The sequence below is a fragment of the Acipenser ruthenus genome, chromosome 8 (genome assembly GCF_902713425.1).
Source record: "Acipenser ruthenus chromosome 8, fAciRut3.2 maternal haplotype, whole genome shotgun sequence".
Lineage (NCBI taxonomy): Eukaryota > Metazoa > Chordata > Actinopteri > Acipenseriformes > Acipenseridae > Acipenser > Acipenser ruthenus.
Genome location: NC_081196.1, coordinates 44288034 through 44314391, shown reverse-complemented (window position 1 = coordinate 44314391; position 26358 = coordinate 44288034). Strand labels below are relative to the sequence as shown.

Sequence of the window (26358 nt, the reverse complement as noted above, 5' to 3'; positions counted from 1 at the left end):
GAGTGGAACATTGGTTCAACTAAGCAGTATGTGAGTGAGCCAAGTCCTGCAATAGAGACACTAGAAACCCAGCGCAATTAAATTAGCTAATACTATTCACTATTGGATCATTTAACAATCACAGTTCAATACAGCCAGACACTGATTTGATTCCATAAAGGGAAATTTAAAAAATCAACAGCATGTAAAACTAGTTACTGTATGTGTAATACATAAAGGACATTAGTGATCACTATTTTGCTACTACATTAAAAAAATAAACAGTTTTTGCTCTGACCCCTAATATGTTGCAGAAAAATGTCTATTTCAAATAGGAGGTAATGCTTTTTAAATGCAAATACCCTTTATTTTAGACTTGCAGTTCAACACTAAATATTAGACATAATAGTGTGTACAGATATTTCAAGGAATACATATCCAAATGAATATTGGAGAAAGAAACCATGCACTGCTATGAAACCGCTCTCAAGATTGTGCTGAGTATGACAATGACTGTCATGCAGACACACATACTTCAAGTGGTTCTCTGATATCTTTAAATGAGCATTCAGTATGAACTGATTATTTTACAGGTCGTTTCGATAAAGTCTGATATGTATAAAACAGAAGGAGGCATTATCTATCATGTTGGTTGCACATTTGCAAACACATCGCAGACACATTATTACTTTAGTGATTCCAACATGTCTTCATAGGGTGTAATGTGCTTATGGTAACCAATGTTTACAATAACACAGTAAAACAAATGCATACAATATATTCAGTACAAAAAGCAGAACACAAAAATGTTCTTGGTCTAATTCATTTATGAGGGAGGAACCCAATGAGAGCTATCGTAAAGTTAATTAGACATAGTACTGTACATTCATTGTAACGGCTATGCTGTGAATGTTAAAAATATGCTCCTCAATTGATAGGTTGGTGAATTTAGAAAATATGATTGAATGAATCCAGTGTTTATAAATATGATGAGCTTATTCTGAGGTCAGTGTGTGTACATTAGAATCTGAGAAACTGGTGTTCCCAGATAGCCTGGTGTCTGCTTTCACCTCAGAATGTTTAAGCCTACGTCCAAAGTTCCACGGGCATCATGCCCTCTTTGGAGTTGATTGAGGGAAAGAGGTTGTCCTCAGACAGAGTAGAAGGGGAACTGAACAAGGAACCCCCTGATTTTCCGGAGCTCCTCCAACGCCTGGGTTGGTTCTTCCGTTGCCATCGGTGGACAGGACATGTATTCCCGCAGGATTTTATTATTGAGCACTGCATCAGTAGGCAAACATCTGAAAACCTGGGGATGTAAAATGTTGTCAGCATCAGCTTTCAAATGTTCAAACTATTTTGCATTTGTTAAAGCTGTACAGAACCTTGTTTAACTTAAACTTGCTTACTGTTGCATTTTTATGCAGTACTGTATATATAATTTTGTTTGCAAATAAAACTGCATTGGGTGAATATTTTTATGCTTTGTGTAGCAAAAACTTCAGAATTTGCTCAGGACTGGGCTAGAATACAGAAGCATGCCTTCCGGTAAAATGCTCCCTTTTTACTAAAGTTTATACTGTAAGCATACGTGCTGGCTATATACAATACAATATTATCAAAGGTTATAATTATAAAAACAATGACAAAGTCAAACAAGTCAGAATTTCAGGACTACATTTACTGCACATATGCTAAAAAGTGTCATTTAGAAATTACTTTAATAGGTGAACTTGCCTTGTCGTACACAATGGCGTTTTTTGCTGCTGTCACCATCCAGATTTCCTTATAAAATCACTAATGGGATCACGAGTTCTTCAATGAGTCCTAGAACTAGGCTGAACTAGAGGTATACTGTATATCAGGGAAGTAAATAAATGAATACAGTATTGAAACTGACACCAGCTTGTGAGCATCTGACTTTTTTCTCTAAATGGATACATAACTAAAACATATGTATAAAGATTACTGCACAATTTGCTCATCAGATGTTTTAAATGAATTGGAAAAATACACAAATGAGGTAAAACCTACTGTATGAATCGCACCATTGACTGTGAAGACAATATGGCTAAGTAGGACACCTTGGCAGAATTGTTACTTGTCAAAATGGCTGCACTAATTTGTTCAGCTGGTAGTCACAGCAGCTAAATAAAAATAAAATACCTTTCGTACTCGGGGTCCACTGGAATAACTTCTGCCCCCCCAGGAAATACAGTCATGAAAAATGTTAGAATAGGCTAATTTTTAAAAATCTGCTTAACGTTTTTTAAATTAATATAAAATAGTGTTTTACAACTTCAGATATAGTCGTGTGATTCCTCAGGAACCACACGTTGAATAAACAATGCCTACATAATTACTGTAAAAACCTTTGTATAAGTCTATTTTCTAGCTATTTTTAGGGGGTACTAAAAAGAGGGGAGCAACTTATACACCGGTGTGACCTATAGGCTTTTTCTTGAAATTGTTGTCTCAAAAAGGGGGGGGGGACTTATACATCGTTTTTTACGGTATTTCATCAGCTCTTTAGTCTGTTCTGCTCAGGTAGAAGGATGTTAGTACTTCAAGTACAAATATGAAGTGAAGGATCAGATGTACCTGAAGCATTCAAGCCTGAGAGACCTTTTCCAGCTTTGTAATTTTTCCCATCCATTACAGAGGGCACCAGTTCAATGTCTTCCACAATGACAGCCATCTCACTGTCTCGCTTCACCAGCATGCATCTGTCATTGGTGTTGACAGAGCCAGTTTAAAAAAAATTAAAAAAAGACATTTCCTTTTGTTTCATTACTTTCATGCAGATCACAGTCATGTAGTGCATGGGTAGTGGAAAGGCAGGTTGCTCCATTCAGTGCACAAACCTAAAATTTCCAAACAATGGAAGTGAATTTGGTTCTTAGTAAAGGGGATGGTATGAGTCTTAAGTCCTGTTAAAAAAATGGCTTACACTGCTTTAATGTGCTCTCTGTTGGGGTCTATGGGTATTTTAGCTCCCATTCTAATTTAAATCCGCACACCTGCACACTGCATGTTGTTATTATTATTATTACATTTGTGTCATAATGAAATAAAATAGTTTTTTGTTCCTTAAAACTATGCAATGTTGATTTATGGGCAATTATCTCCCTGTTTATACCATCGCACCCATTGCATGAATATAATTAGCAACGTAAGTTTGTCATTATTTTGCAATGTGAAATGATAGATGGTTTGACTTAATTTTGATTGAATCCCACCAGGTAAATAGATTCATTTTTGATTCCTAACCCATCTGCTCAGTATAGAACTTCTGTGTTAAAAACAAAAAACAAAAAGCAATTACCAAGACCTGTCATCGCTGATCATCAGTTTGCTGTGCACGTAGATTAGCTCAGTGACCAGCTTGCCATCCAGGTCAGCATGAGTCCTCAGACCACAGAATGAGATGTCGATGATCCAGCAAGCTGCCACTGCCAGGAGAAATCAGGCAGGTGTAACAAACAAATGACATGCATTGACAATCAAGCAGCAAGGGTGGGGGAAAGAAGGAGCTTGCATATAAAGTAGCAGAATGGGTGATTTAGTTTAATTAAAGAGTAAAGCTAATCATACAGACATTTACAATTATACTGAAATGATATTGAATATGTCTGTGTTTACTTAACAGCATATTAAAGAAGTTCAACAAATACTATAGCATACAGTAAAAGCCAGGAAATGTGCAGCTCTAACTTGGCTACTTTTGACACATTTGAGTCTCTCAATGATGGAGTGTTCCCCTCTGCACACAGTAAATCTTCAATTTCTCTTCATAGGGTATTAAAGAGCCATATATCCTAATGCTTCATCATTCCCTTCCTTGTTGTCATAGTTACATGATGCAAATCAGCCAACCTGTTGACAGACTTAAAACTCAACTGCAAATTACTACAAATGATCTCTAAAAGTCAAGACCGTTCTTGCAAAAACAAAGCTAATAAATCAGCACAAGATTTAGGTTAGGTGCACCGCTGGCATTTGTCTGCCCTTTTGAAGCAGCCAGATGCCAAGCATGGCTAAGAATGCATGAGTTGTAACTCATCATTTAGTTGTCTATTCCTCAAAAGGTAGGCTACTTCTTTCTACATTGAATGTGATGCTCTGTTAACCATCGGCTGATTGATTGACAGGGTAAAGGGATGTAAATGCTTATTCTGCTATAATGAATTATTATCATTTTTCTTGCAGTGATTCAATGGCGTTAACTATAGTTCTTTTCGTAATACATGTAGATTTTCACAAAGCTGAAGAACATTTATAATAGCTTTACCTGTAATTAAAATGTATAATCGCCTTGATAGCCTGGCCTCCACCTATTGAGATATCGCCTTCGAATCCAGGCGAGAGAGGCACGACAATGTACACACGGAATGTCTTCTTTTCACTATAATCATTGGAAACATATGTACATTGTTTATAAGTTTTTGGTCTGCAAGTCATTTCCCTTGTCATGATTGTATTTAATGTTAAGCAAGTCCTACCTATACGCTGGCAAGATCCTCTGTGTAGGTGCATCTCCAATGTCATTATGGATGGTTTTGTCTGCACAGCTGATGAAACACTGATTCTGCAAGTATAAGACTGTGTTATTTTATCTATCATGTGGCATTTCATCTTGAATTTTTCCACCATAAAAAAAAACATTACAACTACACTGTGTCTTATTTGAAGTAATTCAGATTGTGCTTCCTTGCAAGGTGCCACTTCAGTTATGCCCTGAAAAGCGTATTTTGATACTTTCAATTACAAAAAGCGATGCATTGTGACGCGTTGTACAAACAATCATGTGCTAACACTATACATCTTACCACAACCATGTACAGTACTGTCCTGTATTCCCTTTATTTGCCCAAGAAAGTGTACCTTGTAGGTGTATCCAGTGTTTTCACAAACTGCACTGAATAATATGCCTTATTTTATAAAAGCATTACATGTGCAGAATTTTGAAAACAGATTGTAGCCTTTTTTTCTGAAATCACTTCAATTGTAATTTTCTTTTTTGTTCGGGAACCTCATGATCCTTAAACACCTAATCAAGTCTATTCATTTGCCTTTTGTGTCCAACCCCTCTCTTCAATGCACTTTTTTTTTTTTTTTTTTTATTATTTGGCAAATGTGCATAAACCCCTTACTTAAGTGAAATATTACTAAAGTATTTTATTTTAAATAATCTGGACTTGAAAGATTACATTACTGAACAATCAAAGTAAAAGAGGGTTGTAATTATCTTAAAAGGAAGCAGAGGCAGCTGTATCACTGAATTGAATGAAGGAGAAGGCAGAACACAGAACACTGCTTAACTGCAGGGGGTGCTAAGCCCAAGCTTATAGAGCGTTCAACATAATTAGTAGAGAAATTCAGCAAAGTAATGAACAATTTTAATAATCAAATTAACTCTGATAGGAGGTACAGCTGCACTCGCCTGGGCCCTTTTAAGTAGTTAGTCACACATAGGAGTCACAATTTTCTAAGGACCCGTTTTTGAATAGCAGTGCTTGTTCTCTGAAAGTCAGTGCCATGCAGACCTGAAAAAGCCTTGTAAATCCATGGATCAGATGACTGTAAACAAGGGAAAACAAGTACTGTGTCCTATTAGTACCTTTACGAGTAAACCAGTTATGTATTGAAATATGACACGTGACCTTCGGTTATTCAAACTCTATGAAACAATCTTGCTGTGAATCCAAGGTTAAACACTCTTAAACATTAATTGGAATTGTGTCCTGTACATGGAATGGGCAGTGCAGTAATACAGAAAAATGCATGCAGATTCCCACTCAAACATTATGTTATATTCAACTGCTTCCTTATTGAGTTCGTCAGTAATGTCTTAAATTGCACCCATTAAATTATAAAGCTTGCAAGGTTTTCAGCCAGGAGATCTATAGTACAATTGCCTGGTACATCAATTCCCACCTCCTCACTCCCAGCCTCATCCGGAGGGGGGGGGGGGGTATCCGATGCTCCTCTGCCTCATGTTTCTTGTTCACTGGGATGAACATGTTGCATAGATTATTATTTTAGTGTTTGTTTTTTTAGCAAGCAGCACCGGGATGCTGTTTTCCCAACAATTTTTACTCTACTTATTTTTCTTCACCCATTGTTGGGTTCAGTGTTTTTGGAAAGCTGTAAGATTTTATATTATAATAAAATGGTTATTTAACGCAAGATTGTCCTGCCTAAAAACATAAACCTGTACTTCGCAGTTATTAATGCAAAATTAGAACAAATATTGTGCAGTTCTGTAGATGTAGTAAAAATGTCTGACACATGTACATACAAAAATACTGATTCTGCTATTCTCAACAGCTAAGAATATCATAACCAAGTTTTATCACAAACAGATAATCTGTTCTCTACTAACCTGGGATATGCTTCCTCAGTCTCTTCAGCTACCAGGCAAACCACGTGTGATGTGAATACAGGAGCTGTGGTATTTTTTTTTTTTAAAGAACACAAATTGTATATTACATTTTTTTACCAACCTTTGTAAAATTCCATCTTTGAATGAAATGTCTTGCAACATCTCTATATTCCCGTGCACCACCACTCCCAAGTCGTGCCATGGCATACGCGGGGTCTTGTACCTGTCAATAAAGTCTTCAACAAAGAGCCAACACTTACATTTTTCTGTATCAATGGATAAAATAGGTAGACATTTCATGGGCAAGTTCTGGACAGGAAGGTGTATGTGGCAGAACCTCACATTTGAAAGGGTGAACATTGAAAACTGAGCTGCATGAGGCTGGGAATTGTTGTGCAGCAACAGCTCTTCATTTGCAGACGCAAACTTGTGCAGGAGGAGCATCCTGGAGGATAAAGGTGCAAGACTGATGACAATGCAAAAGCCTGTGTGTCCTGACCTAGAAACATCACCAGTATACCAAAAAACAACTTTAGAAAAAAAGGGGTTACACTTTTAAAATGTAGTTTGCAAACTGGTTACTAAAAACAATAGAAGGGGAATGGCATCTTTAATGCTGCGGGACGTTGTGCAAATGAAAAGAAAAATGTGTATGTGAGTAAATGGCAGATTTACAAACAACGTGTAAATCACATACTGTATCCACCTTGAATCACTAATGTTTCCTGAACTAGATCCAACACGAAGGGCACGTATACCATCAAAATGTTTGTTCAGTTTGACCCAGTCCTTTAAAATTAAGTTGTAGTAGTCCTTTCCGTGCCAAAACCGGGCTTGTCCAAACAGCTCAATGTTGCTCCTATGACTTCTTATAGAACCTCTCACTACAAAAAGGAAAATGATATAGTAGGACGACCACCCACAAAATGGAAATGTGATTATTATGAAACATAAAAGCTCGAAACAGTGATTGGGAGGCCCACCAACTGGAGCGCCACAATAGATAAGACCAGGGGTTACCTGGGGAGGCGAGGGGGTGTTTCTGAATCGAACACAGGAGGGAGGAGTTAATAACGAGACTACACACTGCTCCCTTATTTTTGTGTTCTTTAAACATGCTTTACAGCATTTTTTTTTCTTTTGCAATTTTACAGTAACACAAACTACAGATTGGCATTGAAGTCATAACAGCAGTCTCTAAATCAGGGCATCCCAATCCTGGTCCTGGGTTTCATTCCAACCGAGCTCTCAATTACTTAACTAGACCCTTAATTGAACTGATAATTTGCTTAATTAGACCTTTTTACTTGTTTTCAGCTCTTAAACAGTTGCATAGTTCAAGTTATTTATAACATGTTATAACTTGAAATCTGCAACTGTTTAAGAGCTGAAAACAAGTAAAAGGGTCTAATTAAGCAAATTATCAGTTAATTTAAGGGTTCAATTAAGTCATTCAGAGCTCAGCTGGAATGAAAACCAGCAGACACAGTGGTTCCCCAGGACCAGGATTGGGAAAACCTGCCCTAAATCATCCATTGGGCAGCTCAGCTTTAAAGACTAGTGCAGTGGGGCACAACTCAGGTCATGGAGGGCTGGTGTCCCTCCTGGCTTTTGTTCTAACAGAACAGATTCATTTAAAAAAATAAATATAAAAACCTCACAAACTCCTCTCTGCAACCACAGGCTTTCTGCCTTTATGCAGTCTGCACTAACCAATCTGCACAAACTGGAGAGTGGCCACACCTGTGGTTGCTGGCAGAGACATTAACCCTGTCCCTGCCACAGAGACATTTATTGATAGCATTAGACATGATGTACCACTGAGAGCGCCAGGATATCCAGCATAATCCCTAGCAATAGAAGGCAATCTGAAAGAGTTATGGGACTTTATATACTGCATGCATATATATATACAAAATAATAATAATATTTGTTCCAAAACCACATGACATTTTTTAATTATGTATTCATATAAAGGAAAAAAGATAAGAACAGCAAAATATGATATACTGTAACTGCATGCTAGTTTCAAAATTATGATTCGATGTCAAGCTATGGTTAAGGGTTTTAAACTATTCTTGCAATAATAGATTGACTGCCCCCTCACTGACTTGCTTCCAGAACTCCTTCTGCCCCAAATCTGCTCTCCTCAGTATGTGGGACTTGTAACCTGTGCCTTTGAACATTCTGATGGCAGTTTCTTTCATGCAACATTTTTTCTCCTTCAGTCCTTGTCAGCGACCTTCTGGAAACCTCTGCTCCTCTCCGAGTCATTCAAACTCAGAATCACCTCGACCTCACAGTTGGTCTTATCGTTGCTTTCTTCTTCCTCTTCCTGATCCATTACGGCTGATTGCTGAAGAAATTGGATTTGTTCAAGCAACCCATTAAAGCAGTAGCGGAATAAGTAAGCATATATTAATCGAAATGCAATTGCCCAATTTGTGAAAATGCCATTACATGTAAATAATCAATAGGTAAGCAATAAGGAAACGTAAACCTATGAAAACGACAGACTGTCAGTATTATTCTGTTTGTTAAGACTTGTACCAAGTCTTAACAAACACTTAACATGAAATATGAGAAAAATTGCACTGGTATTTAATTGCACTGGTATTTAATTGCACTGGTATAACATTTAATTGCTGTACTTCTTTATGCCAAGCAATATAACGTGTTACCGATTTGTTTTAATTATTACATGTTGTATTAATGCATTGATGCACAATAATATAATTGAAGTAATATTTAGAATTATGAATATACATTTTATTGCAAAACTAGTCCATTTTCACCCAAACTGAAAAAGCACTGTAATTATAACCATACCCATAATTAGTCAAACCTCTTAAATATTTAGAAGGGCTGAATGTCAATAACCAAATGATCTCATGACCATACTGGATGTTAGCCATGATGACCTCTCGGTCAAATCTAGTTTTGGTTATTAGGTAAAAAAATAAACATGAAGAAGCCTGTCAGTTTCTCAATACATAAAGAAAGAGCAGACTGAAACTCTATTGCTGGTGAAATACAAGGATCATATGGATGATGCTAAATCATTCAAATGAGGTATGTTTTATCCAGTTGCATTTTGTTCATTAACTGTACCCATGGTGGCATCAGTTAATTAGTATCTTGGCTATCATGCCCACATGAGCGTCTCTGTGTCCCATTGTGCTGCACATGAACAGTATATTGTCAATGCTGCAGGCCAAGAATGGAATTTAAGGAATGAAAATTAAGGCAATTTAAAAAAAAAAAAAAAATCAACATTTAAGATCATAAACCAGCAGACAAGTGACTAAATGGCCAGAGAATGTGAAACAGGTTACGTATAGGAAATGAAAAAGATTAATTCCTACACTTTTAAGTATAAATGTGTGCACTGTTGATGCTTAAGGGGTAATGGTCCATAGAGGATCAGAGCTTGTATTTGACAAACCGCAAGTGTAACAGCAATGTCCTGGCAGGCATCATTTTATGAAGTGCAAATATCACAGAGATCCTTAGGAGACATTTTAAAGGTTACTCCAACAGCTGTACCAATTTCATATATTTTGTTAGCAAAGATCTTACATCAGAGGAGCCCTACCTAATGCAGATACAACCATTCAAGCACCGAAAAGGAACATCTAAGTGAATGCAATAAACAGTTTTATCAAAAGAATACAAGCATGGTTATGTATAATGCATACAGGTATTTATTGACTTGATGACAAGTAGGTACCAAATCTAATTTAGCAGTACACTAATGGATACATCATTTACATTCAGCAGTAATTTGTAAACTCATTCATCCATTGAGGACCTTTCCTGTATGTTTAATGTAGTCCTTGTGGGACAAAGAAGGCTCTGGTGACATTTGCCAGGCACCATTTTTCAGCATGAATGCATCATCATTGTAGTCAGAGAGCTCTCAAAAGAGCCCTAGAAATTATTTAATTGGTCTTTAATGTTTCTTCATGAATACCAATCAAATAATACAATTCATTTTATTAAATTACAGTACAACCCGAGTGCTCCTTCCAAAAGTCTAAGCTTTCCATTGATTGTGAACAGAAATGATTAGATATGCATAACTGCTTTTTACAACGAGATTATCCTGATAAATGGCTTAATGATGCACAATCTATGGTTCAGAGCATCGACAGGTCTGACCTTTTAAAACCTCATAGTAAGCCTAAAAAGTATTTTTCGGTATTGTTTCTATCTACATATAATCCTCATAGTCGTGCCTTATAAGAGATTGTGTGTAAACATTGGAATATCTTATCTACAGATAGGGTTCTACATTTAAAGATCCTCCACTCTTTTCTTTTAAAAGGGATAAAAATATAAAATACATTGTTGTTAAAGCAGATCATTTTGTTCCCCCTCCCCCTTCTTTATTCCTCTTCCAGGATGCTATCCCTGTCTAGGCTGTGCTCAGTGTAACACACTGTGTAAAACAGATAGCTTCACACATCCTTTAACAGGTAAACGTTTTTTGGTCAAACAAATTTGTCTGTGTGGTCGTGGATATGTTGGCAAAACCCTTAGACCTCTCAAAACCAGATTAAGCAAAAATAAAAGTGCAGCAAGATGCAATGACCCCACATCCCTGACAGCCAGGCATTACAGTGAGTTTGCGCATAATGTAAATTCATTGAAATGCATAGGAAGAGAAACATTTTCTGTAAGTAGAAGAGGAGGTGATGTTGCTGTTAAATTGTTGCAAAGAGAAACTTTTGGGATTTTTAAACTAAACACATTAATGCCCAAAGGACTCAATGAAGACTTTGAATTATCTCCATATCTCTAGTTCATTTAATTTGACTTATTGTTTAGTTTTGGTATGAATGAGTGTCTTTACTGTTTAATATTCAATAACGACTGTTATTAATTGTTTAATTGTATTCATTCAGCTCCAATCTATATTATCTGGGTTATTTTAACCTTTGTTAGCCGAAGTATGATATTGATATATTGTTTGATAAATAGACATTGTATAATTCGCCATTCATTTTTAGTTTATGTAACAAATGACAAGGATTATTTAAATGTAAAACATGTGCTATACTGAATATAATATGTAATTGATTGTAAAATGATTAACATCTCTACTAATTGATTAATTATACATACCTAAAAGGTCCCAATATCACAGGCACCTGTGAACGCTGATGAAGCCTATGGGTGAAACATGTACGTGACTGAGAACTGCTCATTTAAAAAAAAAAGTTTTTAATTTAAATAAAAGGAAGTAATTTCTAATTTTTGAGTGCAGCCCTTTTTTGGTTTTCTTTATTGATTATGGACGCCCACACAAATAACAGCTGGAGGATTTTTTTCTGAGACCAAGCATGTTACCAGTCTCCATGATAACTCATTCCCCACGAATATCTCAGACAACTCTAACTACTAATCAAACCTGCAGTTGTGCGTTAGCCTCTAAAGTCTGTCAAAATGAATGCTCCAATTTATGTCTGATGGTCTTTGGGTTGGTCTTGGTCTTTCCCTTCAGAAGGTGGTGTTGCTTGGAATGATGATTATTGGGTTACATAAGACTAATGCAGGTTACAATAGGTATATGGGTATGGACTTCCTCATTAAAATGTGAAGATGCAATGAAACTGAATTGTGGAGGTGATTAAATAGATTGGATTAAATAGTTTTTCGTTTAATTCCTATGGAAGATCCTCCCAACTCAAACCATTCAACCCCACTCTCATCACGAGGTTTACAGCACAGACCCTGCTGCTCTATTTAAAAATGCACAGTGGGAACAATTGTCAATCTTATAATCATTTAAAGAGATGAAAAAGAAGCCATAAAAATGGCTCACCTTGTTAGGTTTGGGAGAGAGCACAGGACTTGGCTGAGGACTTCTCCTCATGCTACCCACGTCAGTAAGGCGATGCTGGTGATAATCCCACCTCCCATAGGCCAGATCTATCCATCAAGAAAAGCCACTGACTTGTCAATCACAACTGTCTTTCCATGGTGTGCTCAGAGCAGCACAGTTGAAGGCACATGATCAGGATAACGGATCACCTATTTAAAGTAAATGAAGGATTCAGGTGATGTTTAAACAAATCTGGATTAATTTATTCACTTGAAGATACTTAATGGCCTGGGAAAGGTTTTAAATATATTGCCACATGTCTTTGCTTTAAGTGCTCTACCTCAGAACTTTAACATTTAAAAAGAAGCTCTGAAATACAAGGGTAATACACGTTCATACCATCTTTGTATACCAGGTATATTTTATTTAACTCATAGCAAATTCGGCACAAACTGTGTAACATACAAACAAATGTGTAATGCCTGATGTACAGTATAGTATATTCTTTACATTGGCTATTTTGACTCCTTCAAAGGAATTATTACCAAACAATCTTTCTATATCACAAACATCTCAAGGTATGCCTCATACTGTGGTGCTTGCAATGTTCAGAATACCAAGGGACTCAAATCTAGGACACCCATGTTGAAGAGCTTTAGCAACATACATCCTGAGGATATTCAACACAGACTCTTCAGAGTATTACTCCTCAAGTTTGCTCCAACTGCTACTCAAAGAAAATGGTCTTGAAAAAAAATGTGACATGGTGTCAATCAATAATCTGCCCAGGGAAATGTTGGAAAATTACAAAAACAAAACAAACAACATGGTAGCCGCCTTTTAAAGGGAAGCTGCATAAGTCCCATGAGGGGAAGACATTGTTTAAGAGGAGGAACAGCCTTTGGGAACTTCCTGTATCTCAGCATTATCAGTGTTTACAATGACTAAAACAGTAATGTGACAAAGATTGAACAGCCTGGTTTCTCAGAGCTAATTGTTATGAAAAAATCATTTTTGTCTTGCTACGCTCACCAATTAGTACTGTAATTTGCCCCTATGCCCGAAGTAAGCACACTTATTAAAGCTATTGCCAAAACTCATGTTTCAAAACAGACAGTCCTTCATTTGTAAATCCTTAAAGAGAGGATACACACAGTGGGTATCACAAAAAAAATATCAATGCGTGAGGCAAAGCCTTATCATTGAGGGATGAAGTCCCTAATTAACCATTTACTTAGAATGATAACTCTGAACTCACATTTTGACAAAGTCGTTATTGTGAAGTTACTGCTATGCAGTATAATTCAACATATACAACAAGCATTGAGAGATCCTGCATTAAATAACTTTTTCCTATTTGGTGGTCCAGAGTTTGTATTTATTTATTTATTTTTTTTACCGGATCTCATTTTGGAATCTATCTTTCTTTAAAATCTAAAATATGCTGAGTTGCTAAACTGAGTAATTCTCCTAATTCACTTGTTTGCGTTAGGTTAAAACATACGTTGTTTTTTTTCCCATAAACTTGTTATACAAACAGAATACACCATGAATGCTCACAGAGTGCTGTTGATTATTTCACTCATGAAGATGGCCGTAAAAAATCCACTCAGGTCCTTCGGGGCTCATGGGTTATTCAGCTATCCTGATTCATGGAATAACGACAGTACTCTGTGAGCTTTCATGGTGAATCCTCTACATATCTGATGAGAATCTAGTCAGGTACTCCTCCTTACTAAAACTCCAAATGCAGTAAATACATCATTAGCACTTCACATTAGCAGTTGTCTGAAAGAAGGTTATGCTCATACCTAAAGAATTGAACTGAATGGAATGATGGTGCAATATAAGAACTGTACATGATGCACAAAGTGAATTACAATCACAACAATTGAAAATAAATAAATATTAGACCCAGTAGAAATATTCTCAGTTCATTTAATCGTTGACTGAGCAGTAATTAGACTTTATGGTTCCTAGCGCCCATCGATCCATTATCATATGTGAGGAACATGGAAACAAATGAACAGTCTCTGACATTTACATTTCCCACCTGCTGGTTGCTTACTACATTACCACATTATAATGATTCATCTCCTTATTACAAGATTAGTGGAGTCAGATTCAGTACCTGCAGAAAAATGCACATGTTTATATCAATTATCATCTCTAGTAAATGTACACAAGTATACCTGAAAACTTACCCTGATATCTGGGTGAAGTCCCATAAGAGTTTTCTTTGTATATTCACTGTTAAGGCCCAGAACTACTTCCAATTCCTTGTACAAAAGAATACATATTTGTGCCCCTTGTTCTTATTGCATATAACAAAGACACAACAGAAAAGAAAACAATGAGTTAGGCTGCCATGCTTAACAATGATCATTTCTAACATCGATAAAGATTTGCATTCTATTTTTGCACCAGGTAAGTGCTGGCAGTTTTCCTCTCAGTGGTCTATTACTGTGCAGTAAGTGAAAACAAGGTTAAGGGTATGAAACTTAAACAGGCTGATAACAGCCCCTTAAACTATTCACTTCCAGTTACTATGCAGGTCTCACATGTGCAGTGTTGGATTTTCATTTACATATATGGGATTGGATTGTTTTCAGAGAATATTCACATTGGAGAGTGACATTATTTGAAATGATTGTAAATTCAGGTGGCTTAATTATAAAGCCCTTACCACTTTGTTGAAGTGTTTTCCCTCACAAGCGCAAATGATCCATGTCGATTTTGGTTCATGAAGTCCCTTCCATGTTTTTGTGCAAACTCATGAATAGATTGTCCCCACCACCTTGCCTGCCTATAGGTGGAGCATTTGATGGTGTCCTAAAAAGATGCTGTTTATTAACATGTTCCAGTTGTGCACAGAAATTTGCATCTGCATTAAATACAGCAACAATAACAACTATCACATAAATCAAATGCATAACAGTTAAATATTACTAAATAACACAAGAAAAAACAATATTCTTGCCTTTTGAAGGTGTTATTTTAACCAACATACCTCGAAAGATTCTGAATGGTCTTTTACTACCAGCCATCTGAAAATACAAAAACACTAAAGGACTGTAATATGCAACACAGCCATACATGAGGCATGCCTGACAAAGATACGGTATAGTTTACATTACAGTAGGGATGATACATTTATAACAATCACTAAATATACACTTGTGTACAGTAGGTGTATTTATTTAGTTTGGAATGATAATAAAATGATGTTGAGCGCTGAGCAGAAATTAAATCCATTCAAAGTAAATTAGACACTAAGGGTCATATATTCAAAGCATTTCCTCTATTCCTTCATTAACTATTTTTTGAAAGACGAAAAAAAACATGTTAATTTTACAAAATGAGAAACAAAACACATTGAGAATGCTGAAAGGAGCTCACCTAGGTGTTTTGTTCTAAAATTAACAGGTGTTTTACCTCTTAGGAACAAATGATAGACTGGAGTAAAGCTTTGAAAATATGGCCCTAGGGTGTCTAATAAATTGATATAAATACAGCCATCATTTAAACAACTAAATCCTTGGGGGGGGGGGGGGGGGGGGGGGTCTTCATTTTTTACATACATAAGTGATGAGACTAACATTCGCTGCAGGATGTTTAATTTTAATAACTTTTGGGCCTTTATTAGTTATTTAAAAGAGTGATGGCATTTGGATAAACTGCTGTTAAGATCAACTGAATATGAACTATAAAGATATCGTCATAACATATTTACAAATTCACAATGTAATACCACACAACATGTAAACACAGACAGCACCCCTTGATATAAAATTGAAATTGAAACTGATTGAATGGCATCATCACTTGTGAATCAAGTTTAAAGAGTAAGTAGCGGGTTTCAGAAAAATATAGCATTACACGTCCCCATGTGTTGCTACAACTGCTTAAATAACGTGCCTGTCATTCTTTTCATTGTTAGCATCCTGACAACTTTTGTTGTCTGTTTCAAAGCTCTTTTCAAAATGGTCGCTCTAGTGCATTGATAGTGTAAGGATTATTGCCCACATTGTCAAATAGGTAACACAGCAATAACTATCCATGATGTGGTACGGAACAGAAAAGCCAGAGCACTTGTAGTTATGTTTTTTTTATAAATCGCTCTTCCTGCAGTGATTTGGAGGACAGATCTCAAACCCCAGTGTACTAGAGAGGACATTTTGTAAAAAAAAAAAAAAAGCTTTGAAACAGACTTTAAAGATATAAGTGTAAAAAGTTGTCAGGATGTTAACAATGAAAATAAATTACAGGTATGTTATTTAAACAGTTGTAGCAACACGTGGGGATGTATAACGATATATTTTTCAGAACCCTGCTACTTACTCTTTAAAGACCTTGAGATAAAGAAATTGAAATATTGACAATGTACTCTACAGTATCTGTTTTTTCCTTTGTACCTTTTTGATCACCTAACAGACAGGGAATGCCCCTGGATTTCTTCAGGATTAAACCCTCACTAGAAAATAAAGCAATATACATATTAAACATGACTGTATACATGTATAAATCTAGGCAACACTTGCTAAATATCCTTATCAGATGATCTTCAATGAATATGCAGTGACAACACAATGTCAATGTCTCCATATATTTTTAGAATGGTCCCACAGTATTATTTGCACATACCAATGCACCATAATGGAATATATTTGGCAAATCCATTTAATCTGCAATTTCTGGTAATACTGTGGTCTGTTTAAAGTTCTCCCGGTAATACTTAGTTTAATGGTATAATACCATTTAATTATAATTTGAGTATGTTTGTACTAAAATGGTATTCCAGTGGTATTTTTTTGTTTAGATGTAAATGCATCAATAAACCATATACTGTAACAACATTGTGTCACATACCATATATTAATAATGAATTATACTCAATAGAATTAGAGCAGAAATTTGAAACACACAAAAACAAATATACATGAACAAAAAAACATAGTAGTTTTCTATACATACTATACTGTGTAATGCAACTACTCTAACATGGGCAATTTTCAAATACTCACATTCCCTTTGGTCCAAGATCTTCAATAAACGACCTCTGACTCACTTGTAAGAATATAAGCTGAAATTCATTGTTTAAAAGAAGGACTTTAGCTGTTATCCTTTTAAACCCAGTAAGAAAGGCTACTTTATCTACTTTAAAGCACTCAAAGGGAATATGTGAGTTTGACTGACGTGGGACCTTTGTATAATATTACATCCCCAGAGTCAGACTGCCACAAACTGTAAATATTTTACTTCCAACCAGACTCCCCACAGAGATATACGCAATACTATACACATGGCATTCTGGTTCTGTCCACAGGGGTGAAATACATACCACAGATATTTCTGCTTTTTGATGACTTTATATTATGTTGATAAAAAAAATAAAAAACAAGAGTTGAATCAGTACAAGCCAACATAAAACAGGCCATTTTTTATATTGTTTTATGATAATGATCTGTGATTGGGTGAGCAATATATGACCACAAACTGGTTATGATGCATTGTTTTTATCTGTTTCAACTCCCCAATGATGTGTGTGTTGTCTTCCAAAAACTGTATACTATTTGATGTGTGTGTGTGTGTGTGTGTGTGCGAACGGGGGATTGGGTTACAATATAGGCACTAAAAAAGAGGATTCATCTTGTTCTTCTATTGTAGTTGTGTATTGCCCATGACACTTTTTTGTAGCTATTGGGATCTACTTAATTGATCTAAATGGTGGTGGACCTAAATAACGTCATTGTTAAATATATATATATATATATATATATATATATATATATATATATATATATATAATTAAGAGCCTATTACATCCTATATACCACTAATCCTTTTTATCAAACCTAGCTGAGATGCTTTGGTTTGATATGACGTCCTGTAGCAAGCTTCTTGGTTCAGGTCTTGTTTAATTAGTGAAGGAAATGCAGTGTAATTATTGGATTGTCAAAGCCTCATCCTGGGTGAAATCTGCAGCTAGGTGACAATCCACCTCTGTTGAAAACATACCAGAAAAACAGCTTCCTTAATCATAGGAATCACAGCAGGAAGGAGATTTGTCAAGATTCATTTTTTGCAGGTTCACAACTCATGTCGAGTGTTGAGTGTGTTGGCATATTGACAGTATTATGACATGTCTGCCAGACTTGATTATCTTTTTGACAACAAATACAGTATAGCTACACACCGAATCTGTAGGAGCTTGTGCATTAGCAATGTATTCATTACGGGCCATTACGATTAGAACAGTAGAGGTTCCTTAGAGGAGACAAGAGAGGCAGTGCCTCCTCAAAAGAAAGAGACAAAGACAAAAAGAATATATATATATATATATATATATATATATATATATATATATATATATATATATATATACAGTGCCTATAGAAAGTCTACACCCCCTTTCAAAATGTTCACCTTTTGTTGCCTTATAGCCTGGAATTAACATGCATTAAAATAGGTTTTTTTCATTTATCTACACATCCTACCCCACAACTTCCAAGTAAAAAACATATTCTAGAAATTTGTAGAAAATTAATTAAAACTAAAAACTGAAATAGCTTGGTTGGATAAGTGTCCACCCCCCTTGTAATAGCAATCCTAAATTAGCTCAGGTGTAACCAATCGCCTTCAAAATCACACACCAAGTTAAGTGGCCTCCACTTGTGTTAAATTGTAGTGATTCACATGATTTCAGGATAAATTCAGCAATTCCTGTAGGTTCCCTCTGCTGGGTAGTGCATTTCAAAGCGAAGACTCAACCATGAGCACCAAGGTGCTTTCAAAAGAACTCCGGGACAAAGTTGTTGAAAGGCACAGATCAGGGAATGGGTATAAAAAAATATCAAAGGCCTTGAATATCCCTTGGAGCATGGTCAAGACGATTATTAAGAAGTGGAAGGTGTATGCCACCACGAAGACCCTGCCTAGATCAGGCCGTCCCTCCAAACTGGATGACCGAGCAAGGAGACTGATCAGAGAGGCTACCAAGAGGCCAATGGCAACTTTGCAAGAGCTACAGGCTTTTATGGCCAAGACTGGTCAAAGTGTGCATGTGACAACAATATCCCAAGCACTCCACAAATCTGGCCTGTATGGTAGGGTGGCAAGAAGGAAGCCATTACTCAAGAAAGCCCACCTTGAATCTTGTTTGAAGTATGCAAAAACATACTCAGGAGATTCTGTAGCCATGTGGGAAAAAGTTTTGTGGTCTGCGAAACTAAAAACAAACTTTTTGGCCTAAATGCAAAGCGTTATGTTTGGCGCAAACTCAACACAGTGCATCACCCAAAGAACACCATCCCTGCTGTGAAGCATGGTGGTGGCAGCATCATGTTATGAGGATGTTTCTCATCGGCAGGGACTGGGGCACTTGTCAGGATAGAAGGAGCAAAGTATAGGGAAGTCCTTGAGGAAAACCTGCTGCTCTCTGCAAGAAAGTTGAAACTGGGACGGACGTTCAGCTTTCATCAGGACAATGACCCAAAGCACACAGCAAAAGCTACACTGGAGTGGCTAAGGAACAAAAAGGTAAATATCCTTGAGTGGCCCAGTCAGAGCCCTGACCTAAATCCAATCGAAAATTTGTGGCATGACTTGAAGATTGCTGTCCATCAACACTCCCCAAGGAACTTGACAGAGCTTGAACAGTTTTGTAAAGAAGAATGGTCAAATATTGCCAAATCTAGGTGTGCAAAGTTGGTAGAGACCTATCCCAACGGACGCACAGCTGTAATTGCTGTCAAAGGTGCTTCCACCAAGTATTAACTCAGGGGGGTGAAGACTTATCCAATTATGATCTTTCAGTTTTGTATTTTTAATATATCATTTTTTTCTCAATAAAAACTTTTTTCTCCTTAACAGTGTGGAGTATGGTGTGTAGATAAGTGGAAAAAAATCCTCATTTAAATGCATGAAACTCTGAGACACTGACACAACAAAATGTGAAAAAAGTTCAAGGGGGTGTAGACTTTCTATAGGCACTGTATATTAAACGCTATTAACCACAGTGCTAGCAGTAGCAGATCACGTGATCTGAGCACAGGTTTTAATTGGAGGGGTCCAGAGAGTTTTTTTTTTTTCATCAGTGGAGCCAAGTCCCATAGTCCCATTAATCCAAAGTTAAATGCAAAGGCAGGGTTGTAGTTTTCCTCTGCATTTCTGCTGATTGGAAACACCTTTCAGCATGTACCAAATAAACTATTATTCCCAGAAGACACTGCTCACCGTTATGCCCATTGCATTGTGACATCGATAGCGTCAAAAAGTGAGTTATATTTTGAAAGTTTCATATTATGATACCACTTTCTTTCTCTAGGAACAAATCTAAGTGTTGGTTTTGTTTTGTTTTTTCTGTTAGTGTTTGCTGGAAGTCGTATTTATATATTTTAGACCTTCCCCAGCAGTATTTGTTTATTTTTAAGATGACCATATGGCTCCGTGTTCAGTGGAACAGTTTGGGATAGTTCAGGCTTTTCAACGCACAACCCAATACATATGTACTTCAAGGTTCTGAGTAATCTATTAGTTATACTACAGACAGGTTCAGTAAATATTAGTTGTAATAACAGTCGGGTCTCAATTATAATAACATCTTCCGATGTACTTGTCCTTTCTATTTTATTGAATTGCTTTAACAATGTGAATAATTGCATACCTGGGAATCTCTATTGCCAACAGGCCAAGTCCTCACTAAAAGGTTTGCTGTGCAATTTAGAAAGCAGGCTATTTATCCCAGAGCTTTGGAATTGCTTACGTTCGAGTGGGTAGATGGATTTTCAGTAGTGTCTTGAATTTCAGGAGCTCCTGATGCAGGGCCTGGAAGTACTTGAAGCGGCGTTTGATTTTCCACGTGAATTCCCCACGACTCAGTTCCATTACATATAGGTTAGGATTCAGCACCTAAAGGAAAAGTGTAAAACTTACTTTTGTACAAAGTGAACTTAAAAGCAAAGAAGAAAAAAATCTGTAAATATTTCTTTGTGCCTTAAACATCACTGATAGTAAAAACAGTGGGCCTTATTTACATAAATTACATGAAACTCTTTTAGATTATTTAAAAACAGTTTTAAAGGTATTTCCATTCATAATGCAAGGTCTTTCAATTAATGTTGGTGTTTGAAGTAAAGCTCTCCACATCAGTTACCTGTACAATGATCTAGAAATATCTTGCACTCTGATGCTCTGAATTGAAGGTGCTCTGACTGTGTATTTATGGTGTAGCAAGAGATACTGAATGTAAAGTCAAATTAAAAATGTAAAAACTTAAAGTAGTATAAGAAATATGCAGAGAATCCAACATTTGGTGTGTGTATTAGCCTCATTAGGGTTATGTTTAACAAACCATCTGATCCATTATGACTGAGCTATCTGAAATTACAATTAAGTAGATGCATTAATGACAGACTTTTTGCACTGATATAGCTACTTCTAGCAACATTTCAGGTCCCTCACTCTTCACTGATGACAAGGGACAAGAACAATTTTCTTTAAGACTAATTGGAAAGCATTCATATTCTGGATGATATGAGCAATTAAAAACAAAAGTATGTATTCATATGTTAGCATCCAGCTGTGCAAGGTTTCAATTTGATAAGCATTAATCAGCAAGAAGGCATTAACTATGTTTGCAAATTGATTAAATCTTAGCTACAGAAGTTCTGTCTCTATCACTTATAGTGGTCTTTTCTTTCTCTCTTGGAACCCTGGCATGGCAACACAGGGTGGAGAAAGAAATGAAAAAAGAACAAAAAGGTCTGGAGAGGAAGTATCAGTCCTAACAAAACAAAAAGTTATGATCAACCATTAATGTTATTTTTCAATAGCAAAATCAGAAAGCATTTAGAGGTGGCATTTTTAAATGGATATATGACCTTTGAGATGCTAGAATAGCTAATCTGCGGGGTAGCAGCTGAAGGACAGCAGGATAGCAATTCAAGCAACCAGCTGGAGAAACATACTATTCCTGTGTCTGAAATTCCTCAAAATAAGCATTGATCCAAGCTCATTCTAAACTGAATAGAGATTTTAATGCTTATTTTACTCCATACTCACAATGTTGCCATCTAGGAGTTCTCTTTTCTAAGGTCAATGTATGTTGAGTTGTAGCAGTGTTATGGTCATTAACCATTGCTTAAGTTCCTAGTTCCTACGTTCGCCAAAGTTAAAGGGCAAGCCGCTTCATTTTAATTTATTTTTTACATTTCCCTAATTTGCAATCATTCTGAGTGGTTTTGGGTTCTGTTGCTCCAATACTGACTTATTGTCATTTTGTTTGCAAATATGACTGCTTAAAATCTGGCTGCTTTAGTAGAGTAAAATGCATTGAAAATCACATGAAAGAAAATGTGTTGGTAATGTTAAACCAGTTTGCTGGAGGTGATTGGCATAAGTAGTTGCTACAGTAACAGGTTTAGAATGATTGAAGTGATAAAGCATCTGCAAGAATGTATGAGGAAGTAGAAAAAAAATTCAAATTTAATTAGGAGTTTTTGCCACTGATCAACACAAAAAAAGTCCATAATGTCAAAGTGAAAAATAAAATCTACAAATTGTTCTAAATTAATTACAAATATAAAACAGAAAATAATTGATTGCATAAGTAGTCACCCCTTTTGCTATGACACACCTAAATAAGCTCTGGTGCAACCAATTGTCTTTAGAAGTCACATAATTAGCTGAATGGAGTCCATCTGTGTGCAATTAACGTGTTTCACATGATTTCAGGTTAAATACACCTGTCTCTGGGAGGTCCCACAGTTGGTTAGTACATTTCCTAACAAAAACTACATCATGAAGACGAAGGAACATTCAAAGCAAATAAGGTTCTTCAAAAGCACCAATCAGGGGTAGGATATAAGAACATTTCCAAGGCATTGAATATCCCCCAGAGCACAGTAAAGTCCATTGTTAAGAAATGGAGAGAATATGGCACAACTGTGAATCTGTCTAGAACAGGCCATCCTCAAAAACTGAATATCCGGGCGAGAAGGGCACTAGTCAGGGAGGCCACCAAGAGGCCTATGGCAACTCTAAAGGAGTTACAGTCTTCCACGGCTGAGCTGGGAGACACTGTGCATACGGCAACTATAGCCTGGGTGCTTCACAAAACTGGCCTTTATGGCAAAAAGAAAGCCATTGTTGAAAAAAACTCACATCATTCTCGGCTAGTGGAGGCATGTGGGAGACTCTGAGACCAAGTTGAAGAAGATTCTATGGTCTGATGAGACCAAAATAGAGCTTTTTGGCCTCAACGCTAAGCGCTATGTTTGGCGCAAGCCTAACACCGCACATCATCCTGAGAACACAATCCCTACCGTGAAGCATGGTGGTGGCAGCATCATGCTATGGGGATGCTTCTCTGTGTCAGGGCCTGGAAAGCTTGTGAAGATAGAGGGCAAAATGGATGCAGCAAAGTACAGAGAAATCCTGGAGGAAAACCTGCTGGAGTCTGCAAGAGACCTGGGACTTGGGAGAAGATTCATCTTCCAGCAGGACAATGACCCCAAATATACAGCCAAAGCCACACTGGAGTGGCTTAAAAACAAAAAGGTCAATGTCCTGGAGTGGCCCAATCAAAGCCCGGACCTCAATCCAATTGAGAATATGTGGAGTTGAAAATTGCTGTTCACCAAAGGTCCCCAATCCAACTTGACGGAGCTTGAGCAATTTTGCAAAGAAGAATGGGCAAAAATTGCAATGTCCAGATGTGCAAAGCTGGTAGACTTATTCAAATAGACTCATGGCTGTAATTGCTGCCAAAGGTGCCTCTACCAAATATTGACTCAAGGGGGTGAATACTTATGCAATCAATTATTTTCTGTTTTGTATTTGTAATTAATTTAGAACAATTTGTAGATTTTATTTTTCACTTTGACATTATGGACTTTTTTTGTGTTGATCAGTGGCAAGAACTCCTAATTAAATCAATTATGATTCCATGTTGTAACACAACAAAATGTGTAAAAGTCCAAGGGGGGTGAATACTTTTGAGAGCCACTGTTAGTGAGGTTCCTGTGTGTTTAGTTAGTGCTCGTATAGAGCTAGGAGTTTATTTTGTGTTTTGTTTTTGTGTTTGTTTTTGTGTTTATTAAAAAAAAAATAGCGCGCCAGCGCTGTAAAAAACAGTTTCTGGAGTCCTGGGTCTATTTTTAAAGGGGCAAGAACCGTGTGTGGTGCCGGCCAGTTCACACACACACACACACACATATATATATATATATATATGAAGTTACTTGCTCTGTAATGGGTTTGAGCCCTGACTAAGTCACTATCAGATTTTTCATGTGATACAATTAAAACAGGGTACCTGGTGTTAAGTGAAAGAAATTAAAGGCCATTGTGATCAACACATTACCCCCGTTTACAGAAGCAAGTATTTATAAGATGTGCCTGCACAGGTTATTTTACCTTGTTCAAAAAAATAAAAAATAAATAAATAAAAGATAATACTTGTCATGAAGACCATCAGAATATTCATGAGAATAATCACACAATGTAATGATTAAGCCCAGGATGTGTTTTTCTGTGCTTATGCACTATTGAAGGCATTAGTCTACTTGGCTTTGTTTTTTTATATATAAGCTTTGCCTTATATTTTGATTGAGTGTTGTGAAGTTTCTGTACTTACCAGAAGTTTTTCCATCACAGTGATCACCGTGCCAGCTGAGGTCTAACTCATCCACGTCATCCTGCAGATCTTAGTGCTCAAAACACGCAGCAAACTGGCTCATTACAGACTCCAAAGAGGCTCTAGTTTTGTGAGACAGTTTGTCTTCTTTTATTTTGATACCATAATCATCTGTTACATGGGGAAAAATGACACTTGTGTTGGTAGATCATTTTGGTTATTTTCTTGTTTTAGTGCATTTAATTATTTTTAAAAAATACATGATTTAAATAATTTGGTTAACAGGTTTGTGTTACTGTGTATGGCTTAGAAACATGTCATATGCAAGAGGCTTAGTGACATTTACTGAATGAATGAGATTATGTAATGTGTTTAAAATGAGCACACATTATCAGCTACAGTAAGTCAAGATTGACTGTTCTGGACTGAATGGTATTTAAAACAATTTGCATATGTCAAAGATTAATAGGAAAGGGCTTGGTTAGAAAGGTATAAAAGCTCTTTAATAATATTGAAATTGAATAGCTATGCGTATGAATGTATGACATTTAAGAAGATTTCTCCTTCATATCAAGCATATCTTCTTTATAGCAAGCTGGTTTGCAATGTCTACTGTTTCCATAGCTGCAGGAAGGAGATAGTGGTTTCCAGGATTTAAGAATTTAAACAAGCTACACAACTGCACAATATGGGCTCTAAGTTGTTACCTACAAATGTACATTTAAATGGATATTAGCTAATGTGCATGTTTCCATTTGAGAAGTGTAATACCAACTCCAGAGAGATTAGGGAAAGTAGAATATGAATCAAGCTTTATTTTAGCCTTCAGCAGAGTCCTTTACATTTAGCTTCACAATTGACTATTCCATAATTCAAAGCATTATGCATTAAATGAGGTCAGATTGACAACAGTTCTGTTAAGATTAATAGGCGTTGAAAGTTCTCTCAAAATAGCCATAACCTTGAAAGCCTGTTCAAAGTTATAAGATTCTACACTTGATTGCAAAATTTAGTTTAGAACCTCTAGATGTCTGGTGACATCCAATCTCTGGCACGAAGGATAAAGTCAAGAAATTGAGGAAAGTGAGGAAAGGAAATACTCAGATAAAAACACCAGAGGCCTAGCACAAGATGGGTCCGTAAGGCAAGAAGACCAATCAGGATGCTGACAACCCATAAACCAATTTCTTTGTAAATCTCATTAATAATATGATACAGTGACAAAGCATTTGAACGTTAATGAAAAGACATGAGCAAGGGAAAACCACACGTACAACCACTCACACATACACACACACACACACACACACGGAAGGTATCAGTCCTAAAGCTGTTGCGGCTGGGTTGGGCATGTATGTCTTTTCCATTGGTGATGAGCTTGGATCTCTACAGCCAACTGAGTAGGCATCCTTGAGCCTTGTAGCACTCGCCGCAGTCCCTGGGGGGCTTGCTGGCAAACACCAGCAGCAGGGAAAAACTACAGTTCCACCAGCCCCAGCCAATCCCATGAGATGTCTGGGGAGATTTCAT

At 36.7% G+C, this 26358-nt stretch overlaps 1 pseudogene; it reads right to left on the bottom strand.

Annotated features, from left to right (window-relative positions):
* Positions 1-244: 244 nt before the first annotated feature.
* On the bottom strand, positions 245-26358 carry LOC117406528 (phospholipase D1-like; annotated as a pseudogene).